The sequence below is a fragment of the Calliopsis andreniformis genome, unplaced genomic scaffold, assembly GCF_051401765.1.
Source record: "Calliopsis andreniformis isolate RMS-2024a unplaced genomic scaffold, iyCalAndr_principal scaffold0018, whole genome shotgun sequence".
NCBI classification, from domain to species: Eukaryota; Metazoa; Arthropoda; class Insecta; order Hymenoptera; family Andrenidae; genus Calliopsis; species Calliopsis andreniformis.
Genome location: NW_027480430.1, coordinates 3,300,010 through 3,314,733, shown reverse-complemented (window position 1 = coordinate 3,314,733; position 14,724 = coordinate 3,300,010).

The window sequence follows — 14,724 nt, the reverse complement described above, 5'->3', positions numbered from 1 at the left end:
ATACGATATAAATACAACAGCTTTTCCATCGTATAAAACGAATAATAGCCACCAGTGTCAATGTTATGGTCATTTCTAAGTTCCGGGCAACCTAGGCTTCACCCTAGGGCGTTGCTTCAACAGATCGAATAGCTAGGGCCTTAGAAGTCAACGCCTGGAGATCAAAATACAATATAAATACAACAGTTTTTCCATCGTATAAAACGAATAATTGCTACCGGTGTGAAAGTTATGGTCATTTCTACGTTCCGGGCAACATAGGCTTCCCCCTAGGGCGATTCTCCACCAGATCGAATAGTTAGGGTCCTAGAAGTCAACGCCAGAAGCATAAAGTACAATAAAGATGCAACAGCTTTTCCATCGTATAACAGGAATAATTGCAACCAGTGTGAAGGTAATGGTATGTCCTACGTTCCGGGCAACCTAGGCTTCACCCTAGGGCGTTGCTCCAACTTCTTGAATAGTTAGGGCCTTAGAAGTCAACGCCCGAAGCATGAAATACAAAATAAATAGAACAGTTGTTCCATCGTATAAAACGAATAATTGCTACCAGTGTGAAAGTTATGGTACTTTCTACATTCCGGGCAACCTAGGTTTCACTCTAGGGCGATGCTCCACCAGATCGAATAGGTAGGGCCATAGAAGTCAACGCCCGAAGCATAAAATACATTAAATATACAAGAGGTTTTCCATCGTATAACAGGAATAATTGCAACCAGTTTGAAAGTGATGGTGATTTCTATGTTCCGGGCAACCTAGGCTTTACTCTACGGCGTTGTTCCACCAAATCGAAAAGTAAGGTCCTAAGAAGTCAACGCCAGAAGCATAAAATACAATATAGATACAACAGTTTTTACATCGCATAAAACGTATAATAGCAACCAGTATGAAAGTTATGGTCATTTCTACTTTCCGGGCAGCCTAGGCTTCCCCCTAGGGCGTTGCTCCAACAGATAGAATAGTTAGGGCCTTAGATGTCAACGCCCGAAGCATAAAATGCAATAAAAATACAACATATTTTCCATCGTATAGCAGGAATAATAGCAACCAGTGTGAAAGATATGGTCATTTCTACGTTCCGGGCAACCTAGGCTTCACCCTAGGGCGCTGCTCCACCAGATCGAATAGTTAGTGCCCTAGAAGTCAGCGCCAGAAGCATAAAATACAATATAAATACAACAGTTTTTCCATCGTATAAAACGAATAATTGCAACCAGTATGAAAGTTATGGTCATCTCTACTTTCCGGGCAACCTAGGATCCACCCTAGGGCGTTGCTGCAACCGATTGAATAGTTAGGGCCTTAGAAGCCGACGCCCGAAGCATAAAATACAAAATAAATGGAACAGTTTTTCCATCGTATAAAACGAATAATTGCTACCGATGTGAAAGTTATGGTCATTTCTACGTTCCAGGCAACCTAGGCTTCACCCTAGGGCATTGTTCCACCAGATGGAATAGTTAGGGCCTTGGAAGTCAACGCCCGAAGCATACAATACAAAATAAATAGAACAGTTTTTCCATCGTATAAAACGAATAATTGCTACCAGTGAGAAAGTTATGGTCATTGCTACGTTCCGCGCAACTTAGGCTTCACCCAAGGGCGTAGATCCACCAGATGGAATAGTTAGGGCCTAAGAAGGCAACGCCAGAAGCATAAAATACGATATAAATACAACAGCATTTCCATCGTATAAAACGAATAATTGCAACCAGTGTGAATGTAATGGTCATTTCTACGTTCCGGGCAACCTAGGATTCACTCTAGGGCGTTGCTCCACCAGATCGAATAGTTAGGGCCTTAGAAATCCACGCCAGAAGCATAAAATACAATAAAGATGCAACAGTTTTTCCATCGTATAACAGGAATAACTGCAAACAGTGTGAAAGTAACGGTCATTTCTACGTTCCAGGCAACCTAGGCTTCACTCTAGGGCGTTGTTCCACCAGATCGAATAGTTAGGGCCTAAGAAGTCAACGTCAGAAGCATAAAATACAATATAAATGTAACAGTTTTTCCATCGTATAAAACGAATAATAGCAACCAGTGTGAAAGTTATGGTCATTTCTACGTTCCGGGCAACCTAGGCTTAACTCTAGGTCGTTGGTCCACCAGGTCAAATAGGTAGCAACTTAGAATTAAACGCCAGAAGCATAGAACACAATAAAAATACAACAGTTTTTCCATCGTATAACAGGAATAATTGCAACCAGTGTGAATATAATGGTCATTTCTACGTTCCGGGCAACCTAGGATTCGCTCTAGGGCGTTGCTCCAACAGATTGAATAGTTAGGGCCTTAAAAGTCAATGCCCGAAGCATAAAATGCAATAAAAATACAGCAGTTTTTTCATCGTATAACAGGAATAATTGCAACCAGTGTGAAAGTAATGGACATTTCTACGTACCGGGCAACCTAGGCTTCACTTCAGGGCGATGCTCCACCAGATCGAATAGTTAGGGCCTAAGAAGTCCACGCCCGAAGCATGAAGTACGATAAAGATGCAACAGCTTTTCCATTGTATAAAACGAATAATTCCAACCAGTGTAAAAGTTATGGACATTTCTACACTCCGGCCATCCTAGGCTTCACCCTAGTGCGTTCCTCCACCAGATCGAATAGTTAGGGCCTTAGAAGTCAACGCCAGAAGCATAAAATAAAATAAAGATGCAAAAGTTTTTCCATCATTTTACAGGAATAACTGCAACCAGCGTGAATGAACTGGTCATTTCTACGTTCCGGGCAACCTAGGCTTCACCCTAGGGCGTTGTTCCACCAGATCGAATAGTTAGGGCCTGAGAAGTGAGCGCCAGAAGCATAAAATACATTTTAAGTACAACAGCTTTTCCATCATATAAAACGAATAATTGCAACCAGTATGAAAGTTATGGTCATTTCTACTTTCCGGGCAACCTAGGCGTCACTCTAGGGCGTTGCTCTACCTGATCGAATAGTTAGGGCCTAAGAAGTCCACGCCCGAAGCATAAAGTACGATAAAGATTCAACAGTTTTTCCATCGTATAAAACGAATGATAGCAACCAGTGTGAAATTTATGGTCATTCCTACATTCCGAGCAACCTAGGCTTCACTCTAGAGCTTTGCCCCACAAGATCGAATAGTTAGGTCCTTAGTAGTCAACGCCAGAAGCATAAAATACGATATAAATACAACAGTTTGTCCATCGTAGAACAGGAATAATTGCAACCAGTGTGAAAGCTATGGTCATTTCTACGTTCCGGGCAACCTAGGTTTCACTCTAGGGCGCTGCTCCACCAGATCGAATAGTCAGGGCCTTAGAAATCAACGCCAGAAGCATAAAATACAATAAAGATGCAACAGTTTTTCCATCGTAAAACAGGAATAATTGCAAACAGTGTGAAAGTAATGGTCATTTCCATGCTCCGGGCAACCTAGTCTTCACTCTAGGGCGTTGTTCCACCAGATCGAATAGTTAGGGCGTAAGAAGGCAACGCCAGAAGCATAAAATACAATATAAATACAACAGTTTTTTCATTCTATAAAACAAATAATTGCAACCAGTATGAAAGTTATGGTCATTTCTTCTTTCCGGGCAAACTAGGATTCTCCCTAGGGCGTTGCTCCAACAGATTGAATAGTTACGGCCCTAGAAGTCAATGCCCGAAGCATAAAATACAATATAAATACAACAGCTTTTCCACCGTATATAATGTATATTTGCAAACAGTGTGAAAGTAATGGTCATTTCCATGTTCCGGGCAACCTAGGCTTCACTCCTATGGCGTTGTTCCACCAGATCGAATAGTTAGGGCCTAAGAAGTCAACGCCAGACGAATAAAATCAATATAAGTACAACAGTTTTTCCATAGTATAAAATGAATAATTGCAAACATTGTGAAAGTAATGGTCATTTCTACTTTCCGGGCAGCCTAGCCTTCACCCTAGGGCGTTGCTCCAACAGATTGAATAGTTAGGACCTTAGAAGTCAACGCCAGAAGCATAAAATACAAAATAAATAAAACAGTTTTTCCATCGTATAAAACGAATAATTGCTACCAGTGTGAAAGTTATGGTCATATCTACGTTCCGGGCATCCTACGCTTCACTCTAAGGCGTTGCTCTACCAGATCGAATAGCTAGGGACTTAGAATTCAACGCCAGAAGGATAAAATACAATATAAGTAAAACAGTTGTTCCATCGTATAAAATGAGTAGTTGCAAACATTGTGAAAGTAATGGTCATTTCTACGTTCCGGGCAACCTCGGCGTCACTCTAGGGCGTTGCTCTACCTGATCGAATAGTTAGGGCCTAAGAAGTCCACGCCCGAAGCATAAAGTACGATAAAGATGCAACAGTTTTTCCATCGTATAGCAGGAATAACAGCAAACAGTGTGAAAGTACTGGTCATTTCTACGTTCCGGGTAACCTAGGTTTCACTCTAGGGCGTTGCTCCACCAGATTGAGTAGCTAGGGACTTAGAATTCAACGCCATAAGAATAAAATACAATATAAATATAACAGCTTTTTCATCGTATAAAACGAATTATATCAACCAGTGTGAAAGTTATGGTCATTTCAACGTTCCGGGCAATCTAGGCTTCACTCTAGGGCGTTGCTCCACCAGATCAATCAGTTAGGGCCTTAGAAGTCAACGCCCGATGCATAAAATGCAAAATAAATAGAACAGTTTTTCCATTGTATAAAACGAATAATTGCTACCAGTGTAAAAGTTATGGTCATTTCTACGTTCCGGGCAACCTAGGCTTCACTCTAGGGAGTTGCTCCACCAGATCGAATAGTTAGGGCCTAAGAAGTCCACGCCCGAAGCATAAAGTACGATAAAGATGCAACAGTTTTTCCATCGTATAAAACGAATGATAGCAACCAGTGTGAAATTTATGGTCATTCCTACATTCCGAGCAACCTAGGCTTCACTCTAGAGCTTTGCCCCACAAGATCGAATAGTTAGGTCCTCAGTCGTCAACGCCAGAAGCATAAAATACGATATAAATACAACAGTTTGTCCATCGTAGAACAGGAATAATTGCAACCAGTGTGAAAGCTATGGTCATTTCTACGTTCCGGGCAACCTAGGCTTCACCCTAGGGTGTTGCACCACCAGATCGAATAGTTAGGGCATAAGAAGTCAACGCCCGAAGCATAAAATACAAAATAAATAGAACAGTTTTACCATCGTATAAAACGAATAATTGCAACCAGTGTGAAAGCAATGGTCATTTCTACGTTCCGAGCGACCTAGGCGTCACCCTAGTGCGTTGCTCCACCAGATCGAATAGCTAGGGACATAGAATTCATCGCTAAATGCATAAAATACAATTAAAATACAACAGTTTTTCCATCGTATAACAGGAATAATTGCAACCAGTGTGAAAGTAATGGTCATTTCTACGTTCCGGGCATCGTAGGTTTCACTCTAGGGCGCTGATCCACCAGAGGGAATAGTTAGGGCCTAAGAAGTCAACGCCAGAAGCATAAAATACAATATAAATACAACAGCTTTTCAATCGTATAAAACGAATAATTGCAACCAGTGTGAAAGTTACGGACATTTCTACATTCCGGCCAACCTAGGCTTCACCCTAGGGCGTTGCTCCTCCAGATCGAATAGTTAGGGACTTAGAAGTCAGCGCCAGAAGCATAAAATACAAAATAAATAAAACAGTTTTTCCATCGTATAAAACGAATAATTGCTACCAGTGTGAAATTTATGGTCATTTCTACGTTCCGCGCAACCTAGGCTTCACCCTAGGACGTTGTTCCACCAGATGGAATAGTTAGGGCCTAAGAAGTCAACGCCAGAAGCATATAATACAAAATAAGTAAAACAGTTTTTCCATCGTATAAAACGAATAATTGCAACCAGTGTGAAGGTAATGGTCATTTCTACGTTACGGGCAACTTAGGCGTCACTCTAGGGCGTTGATCCACCACATCTAATAGCAACGGCCTTAGAAGTCAACCCCAGATGAATAAAATACATAAAAGATGCCACAGCTTTTCCATCGTATAAAACGAATAATTGCAACCAGTGTGAAAGTTATGGTCATTTCTACTTTGCGGGCAACCTAGCCTTCACCCTAGGGCGTTGCTCCAACAGATTGAATAGTTAGGACCTTAGAAGTCAACGCCAGAAGCATAAAATACAAAATAAATAAAACAGTTTTTCCATCGTATAAAACGAATAATTGCTACCAGTGTGAAAGTTATGGTCATATCTACGTTCCGGGCATCCTAGGCTTCACTCTAAGGCGTTGCTCGACCAGATCGAATAGCTAGGGCCTTGGAAGTCAACGCCCGAAGCATAAAATACAAAATAAATAGAACAGTTTTTCCATCGTATAAAACGAATAATTGCTACCAGTGAGAAAGTTATGGTCATTGCTACGTTCCGCGCAACTTAGGCTTCACCCAAGGGCGTAGATCCACCAGATGGAATAGTTAGGGCCTAAGAAGGCAACGCCAGAAGCATAAAATACGATATAAATACAACAGCATTTCCATCGTATAAAACGAATAATTGCAACCAGTGTGAATGTAATGGTCATTTCTACGTTCCGGGCAACCTAGGATTCACTCTAGGGCGTTGCTCCACCAGATCGAATAGTTAGGGCCTTAGAAATCCACGCCAGAAGCATAAAATACAATAAAGATGCAACAGTTTTTCCATCGTATAACAGGAATAACTGCAAACAGTGTGAAAGTAACGGTCATTTCTACGTTCCAGGCAACCTAGGCTTCACTCTAGGGCGTTGTTCCACCAGATCGAATAGTTAGGGCCTAAGAAGTCAACGTCAGAAGCATAAAATACAATATAAATGTAACAGTTTTTCCATCGTATAAAACGAATAATAGCAACCAGTGTGAAAGTTATGGTCATTTCTACGTTCCGGGCAACCTAGGCTTCACTCTAGGTCGTTGGTCCACCAGGTCAAATAGGTTGCAACTTAGAATTAAACGCCAGAAGCATAGAACACAATAAAAATACAACAGTTTTTCCATCGTATAACAGGAATAATTGCAACCAGTGTGAATATAATGGTCATTTCTACGTTCCGGGCAACCTAGGATTCACTCTAGGGCGTTGCTCCACCAGATCGAAGAGTTAGGGCCTTAGAAGTCAACGCCAGGAGCATAAAGTACAATAAGGATGCAACAGTTTTTCCATCGTATAACAGGAATAATTGCAACCAGTGTGAATGTAATGGTCATTTCTACGTTCCGGGCAACCTAGGCTTCACTCTAGGGCGTTGGTCCACCAGGTCGAATAGTTAGGTCCTACGAAGTCAACGCCAGAAGCATAAAATACGATATAAATACAACAGCTTTTCCATCGTATAAAACGAATAATAGCCACCAGTGTGAATGTTATGGTCATTTCTAAGTTCCGGGCAACCTAGGCTTCACCCTAGGGCGTTGCTTCAACAGATCGAATAGCTAGGGCCTTAGAAGTCAACGCCTGGAGATCAAAATACAATATAAATACAACAGTTTTTCCATCGTATAAAACGAATAATTGCTACCGGTGTGAAAGTTATGGTCATTTCTACGTTCCGGGCAACATAGGCTTCCCCCTAGGGCGATTCTCCACCAGATCGAATAGTTAGGGTCCTAGAAGTCAACGCCAGAAGCATAAAGTACAATAAAGATGCAACAGCTTTTCCATCGTATAACAGGAATAATTGCAACCAGTGTGAAGGTAATGGTATGTCCTACGTTCCGGGCAACCTAGGCTTCACCCTAGGGCGTTGCTCCAACTTCTTGAATAGTTAGGGCCTTAGAAGTCAACGCCCGAAGCATGAAATACAAAATAAATAGAACAGTTGTTCCATCGTATAAAACGAATAATTGCTACCAGTGTGAAAGTTATGGTACTTTCTACATTCCGGGCAACCTAGGTTTCACTCTAGGGCGATGCTCCACCAGATCGAATAGGTAGGGCCATAGAAGTCAACGCCCGAAGCATAAAATACATTAAATATACAAGAGGTTTTCCATCGTATAACAGGAATAATTGCAACCAGTTTGAAAGTGATGGTGATTTCTATGTTCCGGGCAACCTAGGCTTTACTCTACGGCGTTGTTCCACCAAATCGAAAAGTTAGGTCCTAAGAAGTCAACGCCAGAAGCATAAAATACAATATAGATACAACAGTTTTTACATCGCATAAAACGTATAATAGCAACCAGTATGAAAGTTATGGTCATTTCTACTTTCCGGGCAGCCTAGGCTTCCCCCTAGGGCGTTGCTCCAACAGATAGAATAGTTAGGGCCTTAGATGTCAACGCCCGAAGCATAAAATGCAATAAAAATACAACATATTTTCCATCGTATAGCAGGAATAATAGCAACCAGTGTGAAAGATATGGTCATTTCTACGTTCCGGGCAACCTAGGCTTCACCCTAGGGCGCTGCTCCACCAGATCGAATAGTTAGTGCCCTAGAAGTCAGCGCCAGAAGCATAAAATACAATATAAATACAACAGTTTTTCCATCGTATAAAACGAATAATTGCAACCAGTATGAAAGTTATGGTCATCTCTACTTTCCGGGCAACCTAGGATCCACCCTAGGGCGTTGCTGCAACCGATTGAATAGTTAGGGCCTTAGAAGCCGACGCCCGAAGCATAAAATACAAAATAAATGGAACAGTTTTTCCATCGTATAAAACGAATAATTGCTACCGATGTGAAAGTTATGGTCATTTCTACGTTCCAGGCAACCTAGGCTTCACCCTAGGGCATTGTTCCACCAGATGGAATAGTTAGGGCCTTGGAAGTCAACGCCCGAAGCATACAATACAAAATAAATAGAACAGTTTTTCCATCGTATAAAACGAATAATTGCTACCAGTGAGAAAGTTATGGTCATTGCTACGTTCCGCGCAACTTAGGCTTCACCCAAGGGCGTAGATCCACCAGATGGAATAGTTAGGGCCTAAGAAGGCAACGCCAGAAGCATAAAATACGATATAAATACAACAGCATTTCCATCGTATAAAACGAATAATTGCAACCAGTGTGAATGTAATGGTCATTTCTACGTTCCGGGCAACCTAGGATTCACTCTAGGGCGTTGCTCCACCAGATCGAATAGTTAGGGCCTTAGAAATCCACGCCAGAAGCATAAAATACAATAAAGATGCAACAGTTTTTCCATCGTATAACAGGAATAACTGCAAACAGTGTGAAAGTAACGGTCATTTCTACGTTCCAGGCAACCTAGGCTTCACTCTAGGGCGTTGTTCCACCAGATCGAATAGTTAGGGCCTAAGAAGTCAACGTCAGAAGCATAAAATACAATATAAATGTAACAGTTTTTCCATCGTATAAAACGAATAATAGCAACCAGTGTGAAAGTTATGGTCATTTCTACGTTCCGGGCAACCTAGGCTTAACTCTAGGTCGTTGGTCCACCAGGTCAAATAGGTAGCAACTTAGAATTAAACGCCAGAAGCATAGAACACAATAAAAATACAACAGTTTTTCCATCGTATAACAGGAATAATTGCAACCAGTGTGAATATAATGGTCATTTCTACGTTCCGGGCAACCTAGGATTCGCTCTAGGGCGTTGCTCCAACAGATTGAATAGTTAGGGCCTTAAAAGTCAATGCCCGAAGCATAAAATGCAATAAAAATACAGCAGTTTTTTCATCGTATAACAGGAATAATTGCAACCAGTGTGAAAGTAATGGACATTTCTACGTACCGGGCAACCTAGGCTTCACTTCAGGGCGATGCTCCACCAGATCGAATAGTTAGGGCCTAAGAAGTCCACGCCCGAAGCATAAAGTACGATAAAGATGCAACAGCTTTTCCATTGTATAAAACGAATAATTCCAACCAGTGTAAAAGTTATGGACATTTCTACACTCCGGCCATCCTAGGCTTCACCCTAGTGCGTTCCTCCACCAGATCGAATAGTTAGGGCCTTAGAAGTCAACGCCAGAAGCATAAAATAAAATAAAGATGCAAAAGTTTTTCCATCATTTTACAGGAATAACTGCAACCAGCGTGAATGAACTGGTCATTTCTACGTTCCGGGCAACCTAGGCTTCACCCTAGGGCGTTGTTCCACCAGATCGAATAGTTAGGGCCTGAGAAGTGAGCGCCAGAAGCATAAAATACATTTTAAGTACAACAGCTTTTCCATCATATAAAACGAATAATTGCAACCAGTATGAAAGTTATGGTCATTTCTACTTTCCGGGCAACCTAGGCGTCACTCTAGGGCGTTGCTCTACCTGATCGAATAGTTAGGGCCTAAGAAGTCCACGCCCGAAGCATAAAGTACGATAAAGATGCAACAGTTTTTCCATCGTATAAAACGAATGATAGCAACCAGTGTGAAATTTATGGTCATTCCTACATTCCGAGCAACCTAGGCTTCACTCTAGAGCTTTGCCCCACAAGATCGAATAGTTAGGTCCTTAGTAGTCAACGCCAGAAGCATAAAATACGATATAAATACAACAGTTTGTCCATCGTAGAACAGGAATAATTGCAACCAGTGTGAAAGCTATGGTCATTTCTACGTTCCGGGCAACCTAGGTTTCACTCTAGGGCGCTGCTCCACCAGATCGAATAGTCAGGGCCTTAGAAATCAACGCCAGAAGCATAAAATACAATAAAGATGCAACAGTTTTTCCATCGTAAAACAGGAATAATTGCAAACAGTGTGAAAGTAATGGTCATTTCCATGCTCCGGGCAACCTAGTCTTCACTCTAGGGCGTTGTTCCACCAGATCGAATAGTTAGGGCGTAAGAAGGCAACGCCAGAAGCATAAAATACAATATAAATACAACAGTTTTTTCATTCTATAAAACAAATAATTGCAACCAGTATGAAAGTTATGGTCATTTCTTCTTTCCGGGCAAACTAGGATTCTCCCTAGGGCGTTGCTCCAACAGATTGAATAGTTACGGCCCTAGAAGTCAATGCCCGAAGCATAAAATACAATATAAATACAACAGCTTTTCCACCGTATATAATGTATATTTGCAAACAGTGTGAAAGTAATGGTCATTTCCATGTTCCGGGCAACCTAGGCTTCACTCCTATGGCGTTGTTCCACCAGATCGAATAGTTAGGGCCTAAGAAGTCAACGCCAGACGAATAAAATCAATATAAGTACAACAGTTTTTCCATAGTATAAAATGAATAATTGCAAACATTGTGAAAGTAATGGTCATTTCTACTTTCCGGGCAGCCTAGCCTTCACCCTAGGGCGTTGCTCCAACAGATTGAATAGTTAGGACCTTAGAAGTCAACGCCAGAAACATAAAATACAAAATAAATAAAACAGTTTTTCCATCGTATAAAACGAATAATTGCTACCAGTGTGAAAGTTATGGTCATATCTACGTTCCGGGCATCCTACGCTTCACTCTAAGGCGTTGCTCTACCAGATCGAATAGCTAGGGACTTAGAATTCAACGCCAGAAGGATAAAATACAATATAAGTAAAACAGTTGTTCCATCGTATAAAATGAGTAGTTGCAAACATTGTGAAAGTAATGGTCATTTCTACGTTCCGGGCAACCTCGGCGTCACTCTAGGGCGTTGCTCTACCTGATCGAATAGTTAGGGCCTAAGAAGTCCACGCCCGAAGCATAAAGTACGATAAAGATGCAACAGTTTTTCCATCGTATAGCAGGAATAACAGCAAACAGTGTGAAAGTACTGGTCATTTCTACGTTCCGGGTAACCTAGGTTTCACTCTAGGGCGTTGCTCCACCAGATTGAGTAGCTAGGGACTTAGAATTCAACGCCATAAGAATAAAATACAATATAAATATAACAGCTTTTTCATCGTATAAAACGAATTATATCAACCAGTGTGAAAGTTATGGTCATTTCAACGTTCCGGGCAATCTAGGCTTCACTCTAGGGCGTTGCTCCACCAGATCAATCAGTTAGGGCCTTAGAAGTCAACGCCCGATGCATAAAATGCAAAATAAATAGAACAGTTTTTCCATTGTATAAAACGAATAATTGCTACCAGTGTAAAAGTTATGGTCATTTCTACGTTCCGTGCAACCTAGGCTTCACTCTAGGGAGTTGCTCCACCAGATCGAATAGTTAGGGCCTAAGAAGTCAACGCCAGAAGCATAAAATACAATATAAATACAACAGCTTTTCAATCGTATAAAACGAATAATTGCAACCAGTGTGAAAGTTACGGACATTTCTACATTCCGGCCAACCCAGGCTTCACCCTAGGGCGTTGCACCTCCAGATCGAATAGTTAGGGACTTAGAAGTCAGCGCCAGAAGCATAAAATACAAAATAAATAAAACAGTTTTTCCATCGTATAAAACGAATAATTGCTACCAGTGTGAAATTTATGGTCATTTCTACGTTCCGCGCAACCTAGGCTTCACCCTAGGACGTTGTTCCACCAGATGGAATAGTTAGGGCCTAAGAAGTCAACGCCAGAAGCATATAATACAAAATAAGTAAAACAGTTTTTCCATCGTATAAAACGAATAATTGCAACCAGTGTGAAGGTAATGGTCATTTCTACGTTCCGGATAACCTAGGTTTCACACTAGGGCGTTGCTCTACCAGATCGAATAGCTAGGGACTTAGAATTCAACGCCAGAAGGATAAAATACAATATAAGCACAACAGTTATTCCATCGTATAAAATGAGTAGTTGCAAACATTGTGAAAGTAATGGTCATTTCTACGTTCCGGGTAACCTAGGCGTCACTCTACGGCGTTGCTCCACCACATCTAATAGCTACGGCCTTAGAAGTCAACGCCAGAGGCATAAAATACAATATAAATACAACAGCTTTTCCATCGTTCAAAATGAATACTAGCAAATAGTGTGAAAGTAATGGTCATTTCTACGTTCCGGGCAACCTAGGCTTCACTGTAGGTCGTTGTTCCACCAGATCCAATAGCTAGCGACTTAGAATTAAACGCCAGAAGCATAGAATACAATAAAAATACAACAGTTTTTCCATCGTGTAACAGGAATAATTGCAACCAGTGTGAATGTAATGGTCATTTCTACGTTCCGGCAAACTAGGTTACACTCCAGGGCGTTGCTCCACCAGATCGAATAGTTAGTTCCTAAGAAGTCAACGCCAGATGCATAAAATACGATATAAATACAACAGCCTTTCCATCGTATAAAACGGATAATTGCAACCAGTGTGAAGGTAATGGTCATTTCTACGTTCCGGGCAACTTAGGCGTCACTCTAGGGCGTTGCTCCACCACATCTAATAGCAACGGCCTTAGAAGTCAACCCCAGATGAATAAAATACATAAAAGATGCCACAGCTTTTCCATCGTATAAAACGAATAATTGCAACCAGTGTGAAAGTTATGGTCATTTCTACTTTCCGGGCATCCTAGGCTTCACCCTAGGAAGTTGTTCCACCAGATCGAACAGTTAGGGCCTAAGAAGTCAACGCCAGAAGCATAAAATACAATATAAATGTAACAGTTTTTCCATCGTATAAAACGAATGATAGCAACGAGTGTGAAAGTTATGGTCATTTCTACGTTCCGCGCAACCTAGGCTTAACCAGAGGGCGTCGTTCCACCAGATGGAATAGTTAGGGCCTAAGAAGTCAACGCCAGAAGCATAAAACACTATATAAAAACAAAAGATTTTCCATCGTATAAAACGAATAATTGCTACCAGTGTGAAAGTTGTTGCATTTCTACGTTCCGGGCATCCTAGGCTTCACCCTAGGGCGTTGTTCCACCAGATCGAACTGTTAGGGCCTAAGAACTCAACGCCAGAAGCATAAAATACAATATAAATATAACAGTTTTTCCATCGTATAAAGCGAATGATAGCAACCAGTGTGAAAGTTATGGTCATTTCTACGTTCCGGGCAACCTATGCTTCACTCTAGGGCGTTGCGCCACCAGATCGAATAGTTAGGGCCTTAGAAGTCAACGCCCGAAGCATCAAATACAAAATAAATAAAACAGTTTTTCCATCGTATAAAACGAATAATTGCTACCGGTGTGAAAGTTATGGTCATTTCTCCGTTCCGGGCAACCTAGGCTTCACTCTAGGGCGTCGCTCCACCGGATCGAATAGTTAGGGCCTAAGAAGACAACGCCAGAAGAATAAAATACAATATAAATATAGCTGTTTTTCCATCGCATAAAACGAATAATAGCAACCAGTGTGAAAGCTATGGTCATTTCTACGTTCCAGGCAACCTAGACTTCACTCTAGGGCGTTGTTCCACCAGATCGAATATTTAGGGCCTAAGAAGTCAACGCCAGAAGCATAAAGTACGATATAAATACAACAGCTTTTCCATCGTATAGAACGAATAATTGCAACCAGTGTGATAGTTATGGCCATTTCTTCGTTCCGGGCAACCTAGGCTTCACTCTATGGCGTTCTTCCACCACATCGAATAGCTACGGCCTCAGAAGTCTACGCCTGAAGTATAAAATACAATAAGAATACAACAGTCTTTCCATCCTATAACAGGAATAATTGCAACCCGTGTGAAAGTTATGGTCATTTCTCCGTTCCGGGCAACCTAGGCTTCACTCTAGGGCGTTGCTCCACCAGATCGAATAGCTAGGGCCTTTGAAGTCAACGCCAGAAGCATAAAATACAAAATAAATAAAACAGTTTTTCCATCGTATAAAACGAACACATGCTGCCAGTGTGAACGTTATGGTCATTTCTACGTTCCGCGCAACCTGGGCTACACTCTAGGGCCTTGCTCC